This window comes from Carya illinoinensis, chromosome 1 (assembly GCF_018687715.1).
Source record: "Carya illinoinensis cultivar Pawnee chromosome 1, C.illinoinensisPawnee_v1, whole genome shotgun sequence".
Taxonomy (NCBI): domain Eukaryota; kingdom Viridiplantae; phylum Streptophyta; class Magnoliopsida; order Fagales; family Juglandaceae; genus Carya; species Carya illinoinensis.
The window spans coordinates 25,585,724-25,605,000 of record NC_056752.1 but is presented as its reverse complement, the minus strand read 5'-3'; the positions used below and the strand labels follow the sequence as shown (position 1 = coordinate 25,605,000).

Here is a 19,277-nt window from a genome sequence, read left to right as displayed (position 1 = left end):
GGCGTAAAACAAAAAAAATATGCTGATTCGGGTGGACATACTATATTTCTCATTTGCATCAACCACTCATCTCTACCATATTAGATTGATGTTTCATGTCATGGGTAAGAGACACTTCAAATAGGTTGCTTAGAGTCACATCGAGTGTTGAGAGTAGTATACACAGCTTGGAGATCGATAGCTCGTCTGTCTTTTCTTTGAGTGAGCCAGGTGACGAAATTGAAATTGAATCAGAAAACATGGCTGCTCCTGCACCACGCACGCTTAAGGACTATCTGCAACCCACTCGTACCACTACACCTTCATGCATAATTTTACCTGAAAATGCACCTAATTTCTCTATCAAGCATGGCATGATGTCGGTGATACCTCAGTTCCACGGGATGGATTCTGAGAGTCCTTACCAGCACTTGACGGATTTTGAGCTGGCTTGTGCTACTTTTATCACTAGGGCTGTTACTGATGAATTCATTAGACTTCGTTTATTTCCTTTTTCTTTAAAGGATAAAGCGAAGATATGGTTTAACTCTTTGAGACCTAATTCCATTTCTAGTTGGTCTGACATGCAACGTGAATTCTTACAGAAATTTTTTCCTTTTCAGAGAACTCAATTTTTGCAGGAGCAGATCAGCCAGTTCAATCAAAGACCTGATGAGACCTTTCAGACCAGTTGGGAGAAATTTAAGGATTTGGTGAACATTTGTCCACATCATGGTTTTGAATCCTGGAGGCTGGTGAGCTACTTTTACACTGGTCTCACTCCGGAATGCAAGCAATTTGTTCAAACAATGTGCAATGGGGAGTTCTTCAGCAAAGAACCTGATGAAGCATTATCATTTTTCGACTACCTTGCTGAGAGCGCACAACAATGGAATACTCGTACTGATCGAGTTCCATTAACAGCATAGCCACTGAGGGCTATTTCTGGAGGGGGCAGATATGAGCTCAAAGGAGACACGGATGTTCAAGCCCGAATATCTGCATTGACTAGAAGAATGGAGGTCATGGAGATGGAAAAGGTAAAGGCTGCGAAAGTAGCAGAGGCATGTTCTATATGTGTTGATTCAAACCATAAGACCCAAGACTGCCCGATTATGCTAGTATTTCAAGAAGGTGGGTCTGAGCCAATACAATCAACCAACTGGGTCAATCGAGCACAGAATCAACCTTTCTCCAACACATATAATCCGGGGGAGAAATCACCCAAATTTTTCATGGAGAAATGATCAGCTTGGTCGGTCCCCACCACCTCAGCAGCAGCCATTTAATCAAGGTGCTCCTCAGCACCAATATCCGCCATATCAAAATCCTCAGAGCTATCCTTATGTAGCTCCTCCTGGATTTCAGCCTCAAGTAGCTGCACAAGGTCCTCAGCCTTCATTATCTGCAAAGAAGACTCTAGATGACAGTATGGCACAGATGGCCAATACACTTCAGCAATTCATGCAGATTCAGGCCACCACAAATAATCAAAATACTCAGGCTATAAATGAGTTGCGTGGCACTGTTAATAAGATGAGCACAACCTTGAGCACCCTAGAGAAAGGGAAATTTCCTGCACAGCCTCAGCCTAATCCTCAAGTATACAGACAACAACAACATCAAGTGCATAATGTCTCAGGAGACGTTATTGAAACAGCAAAAGCTGTTCTTACTTTGAGAAGTGGGAAGGAAATTTCCCGACCTGAGATGACCATAGACACAGAGGTAATTGCTCCTATACCTAATGATGCAGCAGAGACGGATGAAGCTGAAAAAGAACCAGAGGTGGCGAGACCAGAACAGAAGAAGCCTGTGAGTGCAGATGCTGGAACTAGTAAAGGATACCAACCTGTGGTACCCTATCCTCAGAGATTGGCAGCTGACAAAAAGAATAAGTATCACACGGAAATTCAAGAGATTTTCAAGCAAGTGAAAATCAATATTCCACTCTTGGATGCCATACAACAAGTGCCTTCATATGCAAAATTTTTGAAGGACTTGTGCACGGTGAAGAGGAAGCTGAATGTGAAGAAGAAAGCTTTCCTAACAGAGCAAGTTAGTGCATTGATATTGAGCGAGACTCCTCAGAAGTTTGGAGATCCCGGCTCTCCCAACATCTCCATTATGATTGGTGAATCAAGAATTGGGAGAGCTTTACTTGATTTGGGGAGTAGTGTGAACTTGCTACCGTTCTCAGTATATGAGCAGTTGGGATTGGGTGAGCTGAAAAAGACCTCCATCATGCTACAGCTGGCCGACAGATCAGTTAAGGTACCGAGGGGTATTGTAGAAGACGTGTTGGTCCAGGTGGACAAATTCTACTACCCAGTAGATTTTGTGGTTCTTGACATGCAGCAGCCGGTCTCCACTATTTACCAAGCTCCTGTCATCCTAGGAAGACCATTTCTAGTGACATCAAATGCTTTGATCAATTGCAGAAGTGGAGTTTTGAAGCTTACCTTTGGGAACATGGCACTTGAGTTGAACGTTTTCAACGCTTGCAAGATGCCAGCACATTTGGATGACAAAAGTGATTTGAATGCTGTGGAGAGTTTGACACCAACAGATTTTATTTGCTCAACTTCTCCTTTTTCGGATGATGATTATATTTTTCAGACACCTGAATTTTTACTTGATGAGAAAATTGATCATATTGATGAAGATGACTATGATTTTTTTGATTGTTTTGCAGATTCATCTTTACCACTTGAAGTACAATTTGCGGGAGCAAGATGGAAACCCCAGTTCGAAGCTTTACCACCACCAGACATACTTAGATCTTCAGAGGAAGAAGTTCCTCAGTTGGAACTGAAACCACTTCCTCAAGATTTAAAGTATGCGTTTCTTGGACCTGAAGAAGGAACTTTTCCGGTGGTGATTTCCTCAAAGCTAAATCAGAAGGATGAAGCCCAGTTGATTGAAGTATTAAGAAAGCATCGAGGCGCAATTGGTTGGACAATAGCCGACATCAAAGGCATTGATGCCGCTGTATGTACCCACAGAATCCATCTTGAAGACGATGCTAAACCAGTTCGTGATGCTCAATGAAGGCTCAATCCTACCATGAAGGAAGTCGTGAAAAAGGAAGTGCTTAAGCTACTCGCAGTGGGAATCATTTATCCCACTCAGACAGTAAGTGGGTAAGTCCAACTCAAGTGGTACCAAAGAAATCTGGTTTGACTGTCATAAAAAATGAAAAAAATGAGTTGATTCCAACTAGAATGGTTACTGGCTGGAGAATGTGCATTGATTATAGAAAACTTAATTCAGCCAGTAGGAAGGATCATTTTCCTTTACCATTCTTGGATCAAATTTTGGAAAGAGTAGCTGGTAATGCATATTATTGTTTATTGGATGGCTATTCTGGTTATTATCAAATTGCTGTAGCACCTGAGGATCAGGAGAAAACCACTTTCACCTGTCCTTTTGGCACTTTTGCTTTTACTAGAATGCCTTTTGGTTTGTGTAATGCTCCAGCTACTTTTCAGAGATGCATGATGAGTATTTTTTCTGACATGATTGATGATATTTGTGAAATATTCATGGATGATTTCTCTGTTTTTGGAAAATCCTTTGAGAGTTGTTTGCATAATTTGGCACGTATTCTCCAGAGATGTGAAGAAAAAAATCTTTTACTTAATTGGGAGAAATGCCAATTTATGGTTACTCAGGGCATTGTATTAGGGCATATTGTTTCTTCTGAGGGTATAAAGGTCGACAAGGCAAAGATTGAATTAATATCTAAACTTCCTATCCCTAGGACAGTTAGGGATATTCGTTCTTTTCTTGGTCATGCTGGCTTTTATAGGCGGTTTATTCAAGGGTTTAGTTCCATTGCAAAACCTTTGTGCACTCTTTTACAAAATGATATTGAATTTGTTTGGAGTGATGAGTGCCAAAAAGCTTTTGATACCTTGAAAAAGTCGCTTACCACTGCTCCTATTGTGCAACCTCCGCATTGGGACCTTCCCTTTGAGATTATGACAGATGCTAGTGACTATGCTTTAGGAGCTGTTTTGGGGCAGCGAGTGGATAACAGACCATTTGTGATTTATTATGCCAGTAGAACCTTGAATGATGCCCAGAAAAATTATACCACTACTGAAAAAGAATTGCTTGCAGTTGTTTTTGCACTTGATAAATTACGGGCTTATATTCTTGGTTCTCCTGTTACTATTTTCACTGACCACTCTGCTCTTAAATATTTGTTGGCCAAGAAAGATGCAAAACCACGCTTGATTCGATGGATTCTATTACTTCAAGAGTTCAACATCAACATAAAGGATAAAAAAGGAGTTGAAAATGTGGTAGCTGACCACCTCTCTAGATTGTCATCATCTCCTTCTTCAAATGTCAGCCTTCCTCTTGATGATAGTTTCCCGGATGAGCAGCTGTTTGTGGTTGATGGAGCTCCCTGGTATGCTGATATAGTCAATTACCTGGTTACTGAGCGAATGCCTTCTGAATGGTCAACTCAAGATAAGCGTCGGTTTCTATCTGAGGTAAAACATTTCTACTTTGATGACCCTTATCTTTTCAAGTATTGTTCAGATCAATTGATTCGGAGATGCATTCCTAATGATGAGTTTTCTTCAGTATTGAGATTTTGTCATACGGGTGCATGTGGTGGTCATTTTTCAGCAAACAAAACAGTGGCAAAAATTTTGCAAAGCGGTTTTTATTGGCCTTCCATGTTTAAGGATGCTTACAATTTTTGTAAAGCATGTGAGTCTTGTCAAAAATTAGGAGCCATAAGCAAAAGAAACATGATGCCCCTTTCCCCCATTCTTACTTTAGAAATCTTTGTTGTTGGGGAATAGACTTCATGGGACCTTTTCCGGTTTCCTTTGGAAACACATATATTTTATTGGCTGTGGACTATGTTTCAAAGTGGGTTGAGGCCATCGCTTGCAAAACCAATGACCATCATGTTGTACTAAAATTTTTACAATCTTTGTTTGCTCGATTTGGCATGCCCAAGGTTATCATTAGTGACGGGGGTTCTCATTTTTGCAATAAACCATTTTCTACACTTGTGAAGAAATATGGTATCACACACAGAGTTTCTACCCCTTATCACCCACAAACTAATGGGCAAGCTGAATTGACAAACAGAGAAATAAAAATCATTCTGGAGAAAACAGTAAATCCTAATAGGAAAGATTGGTCGATTAAGCTTCTTGATGCTCTGTGGGCTTATAGGACAGCTTTTAAAACAAATCTAGGGATGTCTCCCTATCGATTAGTTTATGGTAAAGCTTGTCATTTACCTGTTGATATTCAGCATCGAGCTCTTTGGGCCATAAAGCATGTTAACATGTCACTTGATAAAGCTTCAGGGCTGAGAAAATTGCAGATCAATGAATTGGATGAAGCTCGTCGGAATGCTTATGACAACGCGCAAATGGCAAAGGAGCGCATGAAAATTCTGCATGATCAGAAAATTCATCCAAAGCATTTCACACTTGGCCAGGAAGTTCTTCTTTACAACTCTCGCTTGCATATTTTTCCTGGAAAGTTGAAATCCCGATGGAGTGGGCCGTACATTGTAAAGACCGTTCATCCTCATGGCGCGGTAGACATTGTCAATCCGAAGAATGGTAATAGCTTCACTGTCAACGGACAACGTCTAAAGTCATTTCTGAAGGTTTTTGATCCACATGATGAGATCTTGCTTGTGCAAGACCCCAGGGAAGTGTTTTAAGTTGTTTTTCCTTCTTGACAGTTTTCTTTACTTGCTTGTTTTTATTTGTTCGTTTGCTTTGATTTTATATTTCATGTTGATTGTTTGTTTTGCTTGCTTAGTTCTGTGCACTTTGTTTTCTTTCGATTCATTGAAAACGGTAGATAGAAGAAAACGGTGCGTTAGTAGACACTGTAGATAGTTAAAAGTTAAAAAAATAGTTGGATCCGTCCGTGATCTGACAAGTGCGACTGGAGATTTGAAAGTTAAAAAAATAGTTGGATCCGTCCGTGACCTGACAAGAGTGGCTGGAGATTTGAAAAAATCACCTGATGTTGTTGAAAAACGGGATTGGAGGCTCCGAGTTTCTAAGAAATGTCATTTCACCGAAATCACATTACTTTTTGACTTGGATGATAGCTCGTCTGGTTCTTTGTGCTATCTCTATAAAACCAGTCCTGAACTTCATCAAATCCGCATCAAGTTTTCATTCTCATCTCTATAAACTCATCTGCATTCTTTCAACATTCTCGTTTTTAAGCCTTCTGTTCTTCTGTCAATGGCTCATTCCTCTAGCATTCCTCTAGATCAATCCATGAGGCCTTCTGCATCTCAACCTCCTGTCCTTTCTGCAGCCACCATTAGTGCCATGTTGCAACTAGAGAATAATAGTATGGCTAATAGGTCAGACTCCGATGCTATCTACGACCTGGTGAGTCTTGGGACTCGCTACTCATCCTCCATTGTTGCTTTTTCCCAGCGGGTACAAGCCAAAAACCAAGAGGTTGAAAGGCTTAAAGAACAAATTATTGTACTTCAACGAATTTCTCAAGAGTCTCACATAAGGGAAGGAATCGAACGGCAGAAGAATAAACAGTTGAAGTCTCTTTTAGATTCTTCATTCCGCTTGCCAGTTCCCATGGCTAAGGATGACCTGATGTTGTATGAAGAGCATGAGCGTCTCAAACAGGAGGCTAAAAACCTCAAGTTTATGTAAAAAAAAAAAAAAAAAAAAAAAAAAAAAAAATTTCTTTTGCATTTTGTTTATTTTGTTTTGAGTCTATTACTCTGGAGTATCTGTTTGTTTTGTTTTTCTTTCATTTGCTTTTTGTGTTTTTCACGTTGACAGAAATCTACTCCTTGTGTACGCTTGAATATCTCAGGTGAATGTTTTTTCCTCTCTGTTTAATCATTTTCTCAATATATGTTCTACAGTGTTTATCTTGTTCAAATTCATGTCTGTATAACATACATCATCGAATATTCAATTGCTAAACATTGAGGACAATGTCACATTTAGTTGGGGGGAGGGTTTTCTGTTAAAAATGTTTTTTTAAAAAAAAAAAAAAAAATTGTGAAGTGCATAAACGATTAACACACACTTCTAGCATGTTTGTTAGATTTGTGTATCTTGGTGGAATAGTTGAGCAGAATTATTTTGTGAAGATTTATTTTCAACCTTAAGCATAGAACATGACTTATGATGCCTCATATTTTGTTAAGGAGTGACTTGAAACACCGGGATGCGATATTTACAAAAATGAGAATTAGTATAATTTATATAGAATGAAGGGCAAGTTTTGAAAGAACATTCTGCACATGCTTACACTTGTAGTGTTCCTCATTAATGTTCATTGATTTAAAACAGGAGAAGTAAACTGCAGGACTACCGAGCCTTATATATATATATAAAAAAAAAAGAAAAAAAGAAAAGAAAAGAAAACGAAAAGAAAAGAAAACGAAAAAAATCGTGTAAGTTTTCCTAAATAAAGGGCTAGAAACAGTTACCCAAAACTTTGGGGGTTGAATGATCAACCTTTAAACAGAGTTGGCGTGAAAACTGCTAGTCCCTTAGGCTTTGAGGTAGTTAGAATCAATAATGATTAATCTTAAGGTTGAAAAATCCTATGATAAATCATGTTTATTAGTGAGGAACATACAGAGGTTTAGCCACACACACATATCTGAGTTCTAAGACATTTGCCCCAATTCTATGTGAACAATTACTGAGACTTTCCTTGTGGATACAACTCATGGTGTTGAGTAGTCACAAATCAATTATTTTGTGAGAATTCAGAATTATGTTTGATTGTTTTTGTTTGAATTTCGAGCTTTATACAATATTCATCTCAATTAATTTTCACTATTTTGCTTAAGGATTAGCAAAATGCTAGTTGGGGGGTGTGATTGAGCTGGAATATTGCACATTTTTACTATTTAAAACCAATGTATTTTAAATTCATCATGACATTATTATTGGTTTTAAATGGAAAAATGATTAATAAGAATAAATGCAAGTTATGATTTAAATTGATTAATAGCATGAGTTTATGCTTAATTTTATAACTTGAGATATAATTGGATAATGTTTATTCATATGCATATTTTATTTAGAAAGCTTAGTATGAGATAAATTTTGTGTGTGATCCATATGTTAAATTTTTTTGTCATTAACGCATGCATGACTCAAAACAATGAATTTTGGCTTGTAGGTCCTATACACATGGCATGGAAAGATATATTGAATTGTTGACCACCTCTTGAAGAGTGCCATATGCACTTCATCCCACCAACTCAACTCAAGTCACTCTCATCAATCATCCACTCGGCAACCTCTCACCAAGAACTCATCTTGCCTTTTTCTTTAACAATTCGGCATTTGAATTTTCTGGAGGTATGAATGCAAGGGATAGCTAGTGAACATGAAGACATGTGGGGCTGGAAAAGAAAAATAAAAATAAAAGTAAAAGGTGCTTGGTTTGAATTGAATAAGATGAGAGAAATCGGTGGAAATTCATTGAGGCTTGTCATGTATAAAGAATGAAGAAACATGTGTGGAAATTGAAAGGAAGAAGCCGTGCCTAACCATGAAGAAATCAAGAGAAGAAGCCGTGCCTAACCATGAAATCAAAGGAGCCGTGTAGGTGAATGAATGAGACATGTGCTGGAATGAATTGTGAGGGAATTTGGACCGGTCAAAGCAGTAGGTGAATGAAGAAACATGTGCTGAAATTGAATAACAAATTGAAGAAATAAAATGAGGAAGTCGGCAATGAAGAAATTGAACAAAGAGTTAGGCAAAAGTTAGGCAAGAGTTAGGCATGTTGGACTTTGTTGTTTGGTTTGAATTACTAAACCAATTGAATAAAATAATTGAAGAGGAATGGAATGGAAGACACGGCAAAGGAAGGGAGAATGCAATGCAAGACACAAAATAAAGAAAGAGGAAGCAACTGGCCGAAAATGAGTGTGAAAACAAGGTTGAAGATTTGGTTGTTGGGTGTGAATGCAAAACCAATTGAATGAGAGATGAAGTAGCCAAGATTTTTGGCTATAAAAGGAGGTGCACAACCGAAACTAAAAGGGGAGAACATTGGAGAGAGTACAATTGAGTACAATTGAGGACAACTCAATCTTAGAAAAACACTTGTCAACACATAATTTTCTGCTATTTACTTGAAAGAATTAGCTCATTTTTGTTTTAAGAAATTTTGTTTCTCCTTTTAAGTTTCAAAGCTTTGTTGTTTTATCAATTTTTTTAGTGCATTAATATTTGTTCTAGAATTGTATTTCATTGAGTGTAATACCTTAATTTCCATTAAGTTACTAGTTTGTTTCATTTCTAGTTTGTTTCATTATTAGTTTGTTTCATTACTATTTTGTTTCATACAATAAAAGGAATTGTTCTAGAGTTTTTATACATAAGAAATTGTTCCTTTTCGTTTCGAATTTCAATTGAATCGTGAAAGGACATTTTCGTTTAGACTTTTCGTTCCTTATTTTATTTAACTTCAGTTTAAAGTTTATAGAATACTTTTAAGTTTCTGTTTACTTATTTCGTGTTATTTATTTTTCTTACTTCTTTAAGTTTTCATTTAATAGTAATTACAACTGTTATATGTTATTTTGAGAATTCGTAATTTAATTACAAAGATGAATTCTAGAATCTTAGTTTTGGGCATTTTAAATTTTCCGTTCATGTTTTGTCGATTACTTTCTAATTTAGTTTAATGCTTAATTTAGTTTTATTAATTTCTGAGTTTAATTTATAAGTCCTTTACATTCAAATCCAACAAAATTCAAAAGACATGAATCTAGTCCATGACTAGTACCCTATTTCATCCATTGCATATACCATCATATTATTTTCTCTTTGTGAAGTTTTTCACATTTTTTCAACAAGTTTAATTTTAAGCAACTTTTCCCTGAGGAGACGATCTAGGAATTTATTCCTAATTATTACACGACATCCTCCTGCACTTGGGATAGCATTAGTGCTACTCATTTTTGAGTGAGTCAGTATGTGCGTTTGGCATTTTTTCATGCATATTGTTTGAGTTTAATATGTTTTTATCTTGTGACGTTTGGATCTTTACTTACCTGCGGCACCATTTTGGTACCGTAGATTTTGATGCAGAGGTTGAGGAGGAGGAGGAGGCTGAGCCCGGGGAGGCCGCTTTGCCGGAGTATTGATTTGGAGTTTTATGCCTTGTAGTTTAGTTTGAAACGATATTTGTGGCTTATAATATTTTACTATGTATGTTTTGAACGGGTTTGTATTAAACAAAGAAAAAATTCTGGTACTTAGTTATAAGACTTTATTTATCCGCTGCGTGTTTTTGTTGTATACTTGTTGCATGTACACACACTTGGCATTTGTTGATAGGGTGGTGACCCGTGTTGTCATCATCCCGACGTCTCGATCTCCACGTGTCCGTACGTGGGATTTGGAGGCGTCACAGGTGGTATCAGAGCGGTTTGGCTCTGGGTAAAACCACATGTCCCGTAGGTGTAGTACCAGAAAGTTTTTAAAGTTGTGATTTGAAATTTATTTTAATTAAAGTTTGCTATTTGACATGTTTTATTTGATTTGAATTTATTTGAGTTAACTTGTTTGTATTTATTTATTTAGTTATGTTATTGCATGCTAGTATATTTTATTTTCTTGTTATGTGGTTTCGGTTTTGGTTTTGGTTTTGGTTTTATGTTGTTGGTTTTATTCGTTTCTTAAAGGGGGTCAAAGGTTGTGTTGTGGCAGGAAGATGGTTAGGCCAAGAAAGTCTACTCAAGAGCCTCGGGACGATACGCCGAGAGACGATGCCATAGCCCAAGCGATAAGGCAAATGACTGAGTTCATGCAACAAAATTTTAGGCCACAACAAGGAGGGCCTAGTGGAGTTGCAAGTGGATGCACCTATGAGCGCTTTCTAGCCCATAGAACTCCACCCTTCACAGGAGAAGAGGATCCACCTCGGGCTGGGAAGTGGGTTAGAGATTTAGAAAGAACGTTTGAAGTATGTGGGTGCACTGAGGCGCAACAAGTACTTTATGCCAGTTATCTGTTGCGAGGCACTGCTTCTGAATGGTGTGATACAAAAAGAGTAATGTTGGAGTCAGAATTGGGGTCTTTTGCCGCTGTGTCCTGGCAGCACTTTAAGAAAGAATTTAATGACCGATTCTTTCCCGCTTCTGTGAGGCGGAAAAAAGCAAGAGAGTTCACAAGCTTGGTCCAAGGGAGTATGACCGTGGAACAGTACGCCCGAAGATTTATAGAGCTTGGGCGATTTGCTCCCCACCTCATCGCCACGGAGGAGATGCATGCCGAGCTTTTCCAGGATGGTCTGCGTCCTGATATACGCAGAATGGTAGTCTGCCACCGGATTTCCACTTTTCAGGATTTGGTTGACTTAGCCACTCTTGCAGAGCGAGAGATTAATTTGAGTATGGGCTCCCCTCCAGGACAAAAGAGGCGGAGTTTTACTGGCGAAGGAAGTAGTTATGGTTCACCTCAGAAATTTGTTCAGCGGACCGGGACCCGACCACAAGCGGCCTCAAGTGTACGTATGGGAGGATGGGTGCCAGTTTGCGGAAGTTGTAATAGAGCCCATGTGGGTGAGTGCCCTTCGAGTGGGGCTCGATGCTATAATTGTGGCCAGTAGGGGCACTTTGCTCGTGAGTGTCCTAGGCCAGTTCAAGGAAGCCGTGGAGGTAGACGTGGTGGAAGAACAAATCAGAGACAAACAGTGCAAGCTCGGGTTTATGCTGTTACACCCGAAGATGTTGATAATGAGGCACCAGCGACCCATGATGCTGGAGTGATTACAGGTATGGATCTAATTTAATTTTGGATTTGATTTTTGGTGTGATTTGGTTTTTTTCTTTGTATTTGGATTTCATTGGTTAATGTGATTGGTTCAGGGAGAGTCCGTTTATATGAATTTTATGCTTGCACTTTGTTTGGTTCAGGTGCATCTCAGTCGTTTGTATCTTCCACTTTCGCTCGGATATGTAATTTGGTTACAGGACCTTTGCCAAAGTCATTGGTAGTGGCTCTACCAAATGGTGAAGTGGTGCGGTGTTCCAAAGTTGCTTTGGGTTGTCCTTTGAATTTTGGTGGAAGCTATTTTGTCATGGCAGCGTCCGACGATCGTGCGTGAGATTCGGAGTTTCTTGGGACTTGCCGGATATTACCGAAGATTTGTGGAGGGATTTTCTCACTTATCCGGACCTCTCACCGCTTTGACTAGAAAGAATGCAGAATTTATTTGGTCAGACAAGTGTGAGAGAAGTTTCCAAGAATTGAAGAACAGATTGACAACTGCACCAGTGTTGGCACTTCCAGAACCGCACAAGCCATTTGTAGTTTTCAGCGATGCGTCTAAATTTGGATTGGGATGTGTCCTTATGCAGGAGGGACGGGTTGTTGCTTATGCATCTCGTCAACTAAAGGATCATGAGAAGAATTATCCGACGCATGATTTAGAATTGGCTACGATTGTGTTTGCTCTTAAGATCTGGCGGCACTTTTTGTATGGAGAAGTTTGCGAAGTATACACCGATCATAAGAGTTTGAAACACTTGTTTTCCCAGAAGAATATGAACATGAGGCAGAGGCGATGGCTAGAGTTAATCAGTGATTACCAGTGCGAGATCAAGTATCATCTAGGGAAGGCAAATATAGTTGCTGATGCTTTGAGTCGAAAGTCGCACTTGGAAGATGAAGCCGAATCGTCAGGATTGGATTCTTTACTTTGCGGGATGAGAAGACTTCTTATTGAAAGTTCACAGCAAGAGGAAATATTATCTTCAATTCTTGATATTCGAGTAGCTGATTTTGAGGAATTGAAGACTCTTCAAAGGAAGGACCCGAAGCTTTTGGATATCAGAAAAAGAGTCAGAAAATCTAGAGGGCCATTGCATTATAGTATGGATAAAGATGAGATTCTTTGGTTCCGAGATCGTAGAGTGGTCCCCAAAAATTCAGAATTCAAGGAGCGAATTATGGCAGAAGCTCATGCGGCCCCCTATTCAGTTCATCCTGGCAGTACGAAGATGTATCGAGACTTGAAGAAAAATTATTGGTGGGAAGGGATGAAGAAGGATATTGCCTTGTATATCGAAAGATGCCACACATGCTGTCAAGTCAAGGCCGAACATCAAAGACCTGTTGGTATGCTCCAACCCCTCCCTATTCCTGAGTGGAAGTTGGACGACATCACGATGGATTTTGTGGTAGGCTTACTGAGGAATCCTAGTGGAAAGAACTCGGTTTGGGTGATTGTTGACCGGTTAACTAAGAGTGCTCATTTCTTGCCTGTTAATAACACTGATTCCTTGGGTAAGTTGACTCGCTTGTACGTGAAAGAGATAGTGCGGTTGCACGGTATACCGAAGAGTATTGTATCGGATCGGGACCCAAGGTTCACATTTCAGTTTTGGAAAAGTTTGCAGGCATCATTGGGTACTAAGTTGAAGTTCAGTACTGCATATCACCCTCAGACGGACGGCCAATCAGAGCGCACTATTCAGACCCTTGAAGATATGTTGCGAGCATGTGTTATGGAATTTCAAGGGAGTTGGGAAAATCACTTGCCGCTCATAGAGTTTGCTTATAATAATAGCTTCCATGCGTCCATCCAGATAGCTCCTTATGAAGCTCTTTATGGGAGGAAGTGCAGATCGCCATTGTGTTGGGATGAAGTCGGGGAGAATAAAATAGTTGGGCCCGAAATAATTCAAGAGATGCAAAGTCAAGTTCGGGTTATAAGGGATAAAATGGCGGCAGCTCAGAGTCGTCAGAAAAGCTATGCAGATACAAGGAGGAGAGAGTTATCTTTTGAAGAAGGTGATTGGGTTTATCTCAAAGTCTCTCCCATGAAAGGAGTTAAGCGTTTTGGTAAAGGTAGGAAACTGGATCTGAGATATGTTGGCCCTTTTCAGATTTTGGAGAAGGTAGGATCCGTCGCTTATAGAATTGCTTTGCCAGAATATTTTGGGGATATTCACGATGTCTTCCATGTATCATCCTTGAAGAAGAGTTTTGGACAACAAGAGCCGCGCTTTGTCGACCCAGAGCGTACTCAGTTGCAACCGAACCTTACTTATGAGGTTGTTCCTTCACAGATTATGGATTGGAAAGAGCAATAGTTGAGATCCAAGACGATACCTCTGGTAAAGGTGGCATGGGGAGATCCGTTAGCTCAAGATTTCTCTTGGGAGAGAGTAGCAGACATGAGAGAGCAGTACCCCTATTTGTTTGAGTAAATGACGGTACGTTTCTTAAACTTGGTCTCAGTGGAATCATGTGGCTTGTTTCAAGTTAGTGTTTGATCTTGCAAATTTTGAGGACGAAATTTGTTTTTAAGGGGGGGAGGATGTGATACCCCGTTTTTACGTGTATTTTCACTGAATGAGTATTTTATTTTAATTAATATATTAGTTCTTTTATTTTAACTTATTGTATTTTAATTGGATTTATTTTAGTTTGATGTGGTGTTTAATTTATTTTAGTCGTTTTATAGTTTTTAAAATTGTTTTCGTCGGATCAGTTTTTGGACTCCGGAGGTGAGGATTGGACCTCATTTCTTTTCCCCATCTTTTCCTTTCTCTTTTTCTTTTTCCCTTTTTCTTTTTTTCTTTCTCTTTTCCTTCTTTTCTTCTTTCTTTTTTTTCTTTCTTCTTCTTTTTCCTCTCCTCCCCTGTGCACTACGTCCTCTCTCTCTCTTCACTAACGCCGTCCAGCTTGTGCCGCCCAGCACCGCCGCTCGCCGGCGACGTGGCCGACACCACCCACCCAGAAACTTCCCCCTCCGGTCGGCGCACCTCCCCACCAAATCTCACCTCCATCCGAGCCCCCATTTGCCGCCGAGAACCCATTTAAGCGGCACGGTTTTTGTGCATTTATGCCACCGTCGCTCCACCTCCGGCCACCATCTTTTCACTACTTCATCACCTAACTCTTGTCGTCCTAAACCACCCATTTCCAGCCCCGATCCGTTGCCGGAGCAGCTCCCACGAGCTCAACTCCGATTTGCCCTTTTTTCGCTTCCACCGCCGTTTCCACCGCCACCCACGGCCAAAACTCACTTCCATTAGCTTCATAAACATCTCTAGGCCATTCCCTATCAATTCCAAGTATTGGTTTGTCCCCGTTCGAAAGTGGGTATTTTACAACCCACGGCCACAGTGTATTTTACACTGTTACGTTGCTTTTTCTCCGCCGTTTGCAACGTCGTGATCCTTTGAAAATTATCTTATAGCACTGTAAGTATTTTTCAAGCTCTATTTTAGATTTAAATATATTATTGCTCTTACAATTAATTATTTGACTGGTTGGTTAATTCCGGACTGAGTCCGAGGAGTCAGGGGTCGGATGGATTGAGGACGGAGTTGTTTGGTTTTGTTGATATTGTGATTGGTTGGATGATTTGTATCTTGAGGTGTGCATTGCATGATGCATTCATGTGCTTTTATTTAATTGAGAAAAACCGGTGTTATTTGTGTAAATAGATTTTCGGGTGCATATGTATCACGACCCCAAGCCGGGATGGGGTATTATCTCGGTGGAGCTCCTCTGGTCACTCGGGAGTGGATAATACTGAGTGACATCCCCTGGGTTGTCGCTGGGCGACGACCGGATCGCACGATACGGTAACGCTGTCGTGTCGACTCCGTGGGTCCTAGGCTGGCGGGGACTAGAGGATGGCCTGGTCCAGGTACGCGCTGGGCACGAGAACTGGGCATCGCTCGTTTAGGTGTCACACGCGTAGTCGTTACCTGCGGTGTGGCACAGGAGCCAGAGTATGCGGATGATCCCTAGGGGAGATCATGGTGCATGCAATAATTGGATCGGGTTTTTGGATATTGGATACGGGCCATTTTTTTTTGGGAAAAATGGCGAGGTTATGTTTGAGGCTTTGTGATCCATTTTCTAGGAAAATGGTGGTTTTCTTAATTTTGGGCCATTATCTGGGATAATGGCAAGGATTGGTTTTAAAGGATATGTTTTGGGCCAAAATGGGTTTTTTGGCGTGCGTGGGAATAAAAATGTGGTTTTATAAAGTATGTGCGTTTGGCATTCTTTCATGCACATTGTTTGAGTTTAATATGTTTTTATCTTGTGACGTTTGGATCTTTACTTACCTATGGTACCATTTTGGTACCATAGATTTTGATGCAGAAGTCAAGGAGGAGGAGGAGGAGGAGGCTGAGCCCAAGGAGGCGATATTTGTGGTACCGTAGATTTTTGAAACGATATTTGTGGCTTGTAATATTTTACTATGTATGTTTTGAACGGGTTTGTATTAAACAAAGAAAAAATTTTGGTACTTAGTTATAAGACTTTATTTATCCGCTGCGTGTTTTTGTTGTACACTTGTTGCATGTACACACACTTGGCACTTGTCAATAGGGTGGTGACCCGTGTTGTCATCATCCCGACGTCTCGATCTCCACGTGTCCATACGTGGGATTTGGGGGCGTCACAAGTTTTCGTACCTCGAGCCAGTACCAATGCCCGTTTTGTGACCTTCCAGGTGCTATCTGAGAACACTACTGAATGACCACTTTCATCGAGCTGCCCAATAGAAATGAGGTTCTTCTTCAACTCAGGAATGTGCCTGACCTTTTGCAAGGTCCATTTGTTCTTGCCAGGGAGTGCAATATCAATGTCTCTCATCCCCACTACTTTCAAAGCCTCTCCATCAGCCAAATACATCTTCCCAAAATCACCTGCAACGTAGTTTCGCATTAGCTCCCAGTGGGAAGATGTATGGAAGGAAGCCCCTGAATCCAGTATCCAGTCATCAACTGGACTATGAACTGCAAGCAATAGTGCATCATGTACTTCTTTAGTTACCACATTAGCACTCTCATTCTTGGTCTTTTTAGGATTTTTGCAGTTCTTCCTTATGTGGCCAGCTTTGCCACAATTCCAGCAAGTTGCCTGCTGACCAGGCCTCGACTTGCTCTTACCCTTATTCTTTGATTTTGACCTTCCTCTGTTTGAGTTCCTGTCTTGTGTTCTCTCTCGAGAATCAACATTCAGTGCTGAACTCAAACTCGAGGTCTCACCTAAATCTTTCCTGCGCACCTCCTCAGCCAAAATCAAATCACGAATATCATCATATTTCAACTTAAATTTACCAACATAATTACTAACAGTCATTCTCATGGCTTTCCAACTATTTGGAAATGAAGCCAATAGTATCAGTGCACGTATCTCATCATCAAATTCAATTTCAACAGACGACAATTGATTTGTGATAGTATTAAAATCATTCAGATGTTGTGCAACAGACGTACCATCTGCCATCTTCAAATTGAATAACGTTTTCATCAAATGTACCTTGTTATTTGCTGACGGCTTTTCATACATACCTAACAAAGCCGCCATGAGATCCGCAGTCGTCTTCTCCTTGATGACGTTGTGTGCAATGGATCTCGACAGGGCTAATCGAATAACCCCTAGAACCTGTTGATCCAACAGGTTCCAATCAGCCTTATCCATCTTTTCCAGTCGCTTTCCCAATAGTGGAAGATGGAGTTTCTTCCCATAGAGGTAGTCCTCTATCTGCTTCCTCCAGTAACCAAAATATGAGCCATCGAACTTCTCGATCCTCGATACCTTCACTTCATCTCCAGCTATCGTTTTCCATCAGACCTGAACTTTGGCTCTTGATACCAATTGTTGTGAAAAACGATGACAATAAAGTGAAAAATAAATATGAACGAGAAAACAATCACACACGACACAAGATTTACGTGGTTCAGCAAATTGCCTACATCCACGGGAGCTACAGATGATTTTATTACTTGAGGAATCACACAATACAATGGTGGGGCGATTACTGTATGTCTACAGTGTTTCTACAGTACGGCCATATGATATAATAATCATATATATAGTTAAACGGCGGAAAAAACCCTAGATCCGTGTAAAATGCATGTTCGCTCGAGCGGTGTGTCGAGCGAACTTCCTTCCCGCATCCGCTCGAGCTCACTTCGAGCTGACATCGAGCGTTCAACTCTGCCTGACTTCGCTCGAGCGGCCAATGCCTCCGCTCGAGCCGTGTGGACCAGACTCCACAGCACTGAATAGTCGGGATGTAAGCCATCAAAGTCCTAATCTCATTTGATAGCCCTAATCTCGTCTCGGTGGGACGAGCATCTCATTGGAAATTATTAACTCTCCACGTTACCTGCCTTTTCATTAAGTGTGCATTTCACAGCCGTCCGGCGGCTGTGTTGTACACCACCCCCACCATTCTCTTCCCCTTCCACCAGAGATCATCCCCACCAATTTTCAGAGCCATCGGACCAGCCGTTAGCTACCACGAGGCCCTGGAAGTCACGGCACCTGCCCTGTTTTTCTCCCCTGTCGCCGGTTGCTTTCGCAGCCCAGAACCGCAGCTCGCCGGCGGCATGGCCTACACCACCCACCCAGTTTTCTTCCCCTCTCACCGGTGAACATCCCCACCAAGTTTCACCTCCATCCGAGCCACCGTTAGCCACCACGGGTTCCTCCAAGCCACACGGTTTTAGCCCCGATCTGCCGCCGTCGCTCCATCTCCGGCCACCACCTCTTCACCACTTCATCACCGACTCCTTGCCGTCCTAACCCACCCATTTCCGGCCTCTAACCGTCGCCGGAACAGCTCCCAAGAGCTAGCTTTCCGATTTGGGTATTTTGGCCTTCCTCCGCCGTTTTCGCCGCCACCCACGGCCAAACTCCACTTCCCTTAGCTTCATAAATATCCTTAAACCATTCCCTATCAATTTCGTGCCTTGGTTTGTCCCCGTTCGAAAATGGGTAATTTATTACCCACGGACACAGTGTAAAATACATTGTCACGTTGCTTTTCCTCCGCTGTTTGCAACGTCGCGAGCTTTCTAAATATACCATATAGCGCTGTAAGTATTTTCCAAACCCTACTTTCAGATTTAAATATATATTGCTCATTCAGTATTTAATTGTTGTTGGTTGGTTGATTCCGGACTGAGTCCGAGGAGTTCGAGGGTCGGATGGATTGAGGACGGAGTTGCTTGGATTGGTTATTTGTGATTGCTTGATTTATTTGAGCCATGTGGCGTGAGTTGCATATTGTGTGTATACGTGCATTTTATTTATTTGAGAAAATCATGTTTTATTGGCGTATATGGTTTATGGGTGTGTGTGTCTCACGAGCCCAAGCCGGGATGGGTTATTATCTCGGTGGAGCTCCTCTGTCACTCGAGAGTGGATAATACTGAGTGACATCCCGTGGGTTGTCGCGGAGCGACGACCGGATCGCACGATACGGTAACGCTGTCGTGTCGACTCCGTGGTCCTTCG

General features: G+C 40.9%; 1 protein-coding gene across 1 annotated transcript in view; it reads right to left on the bottom strand.

Annotated features, from left to right (window-relative positions):
* LOC122277487 (putative protein TIC 214 N-terminal part) overlaps positions 1–42 on the bottom strand; it is a 2,258-nt gene extending 2,216 nt beyond the window's left edge. The window contains exon 1 of the mRNA XM_043087514.1: positions 1–42. This exon is cut by the window's left edge and continues 2,216 nt beyond it. The gene's annotated coding sequence lies outside the window, so the exon portion shown is untranslated.
* Between the last annotated feature and the right edge of the window lie 19,235 nt (positions 43–19,277).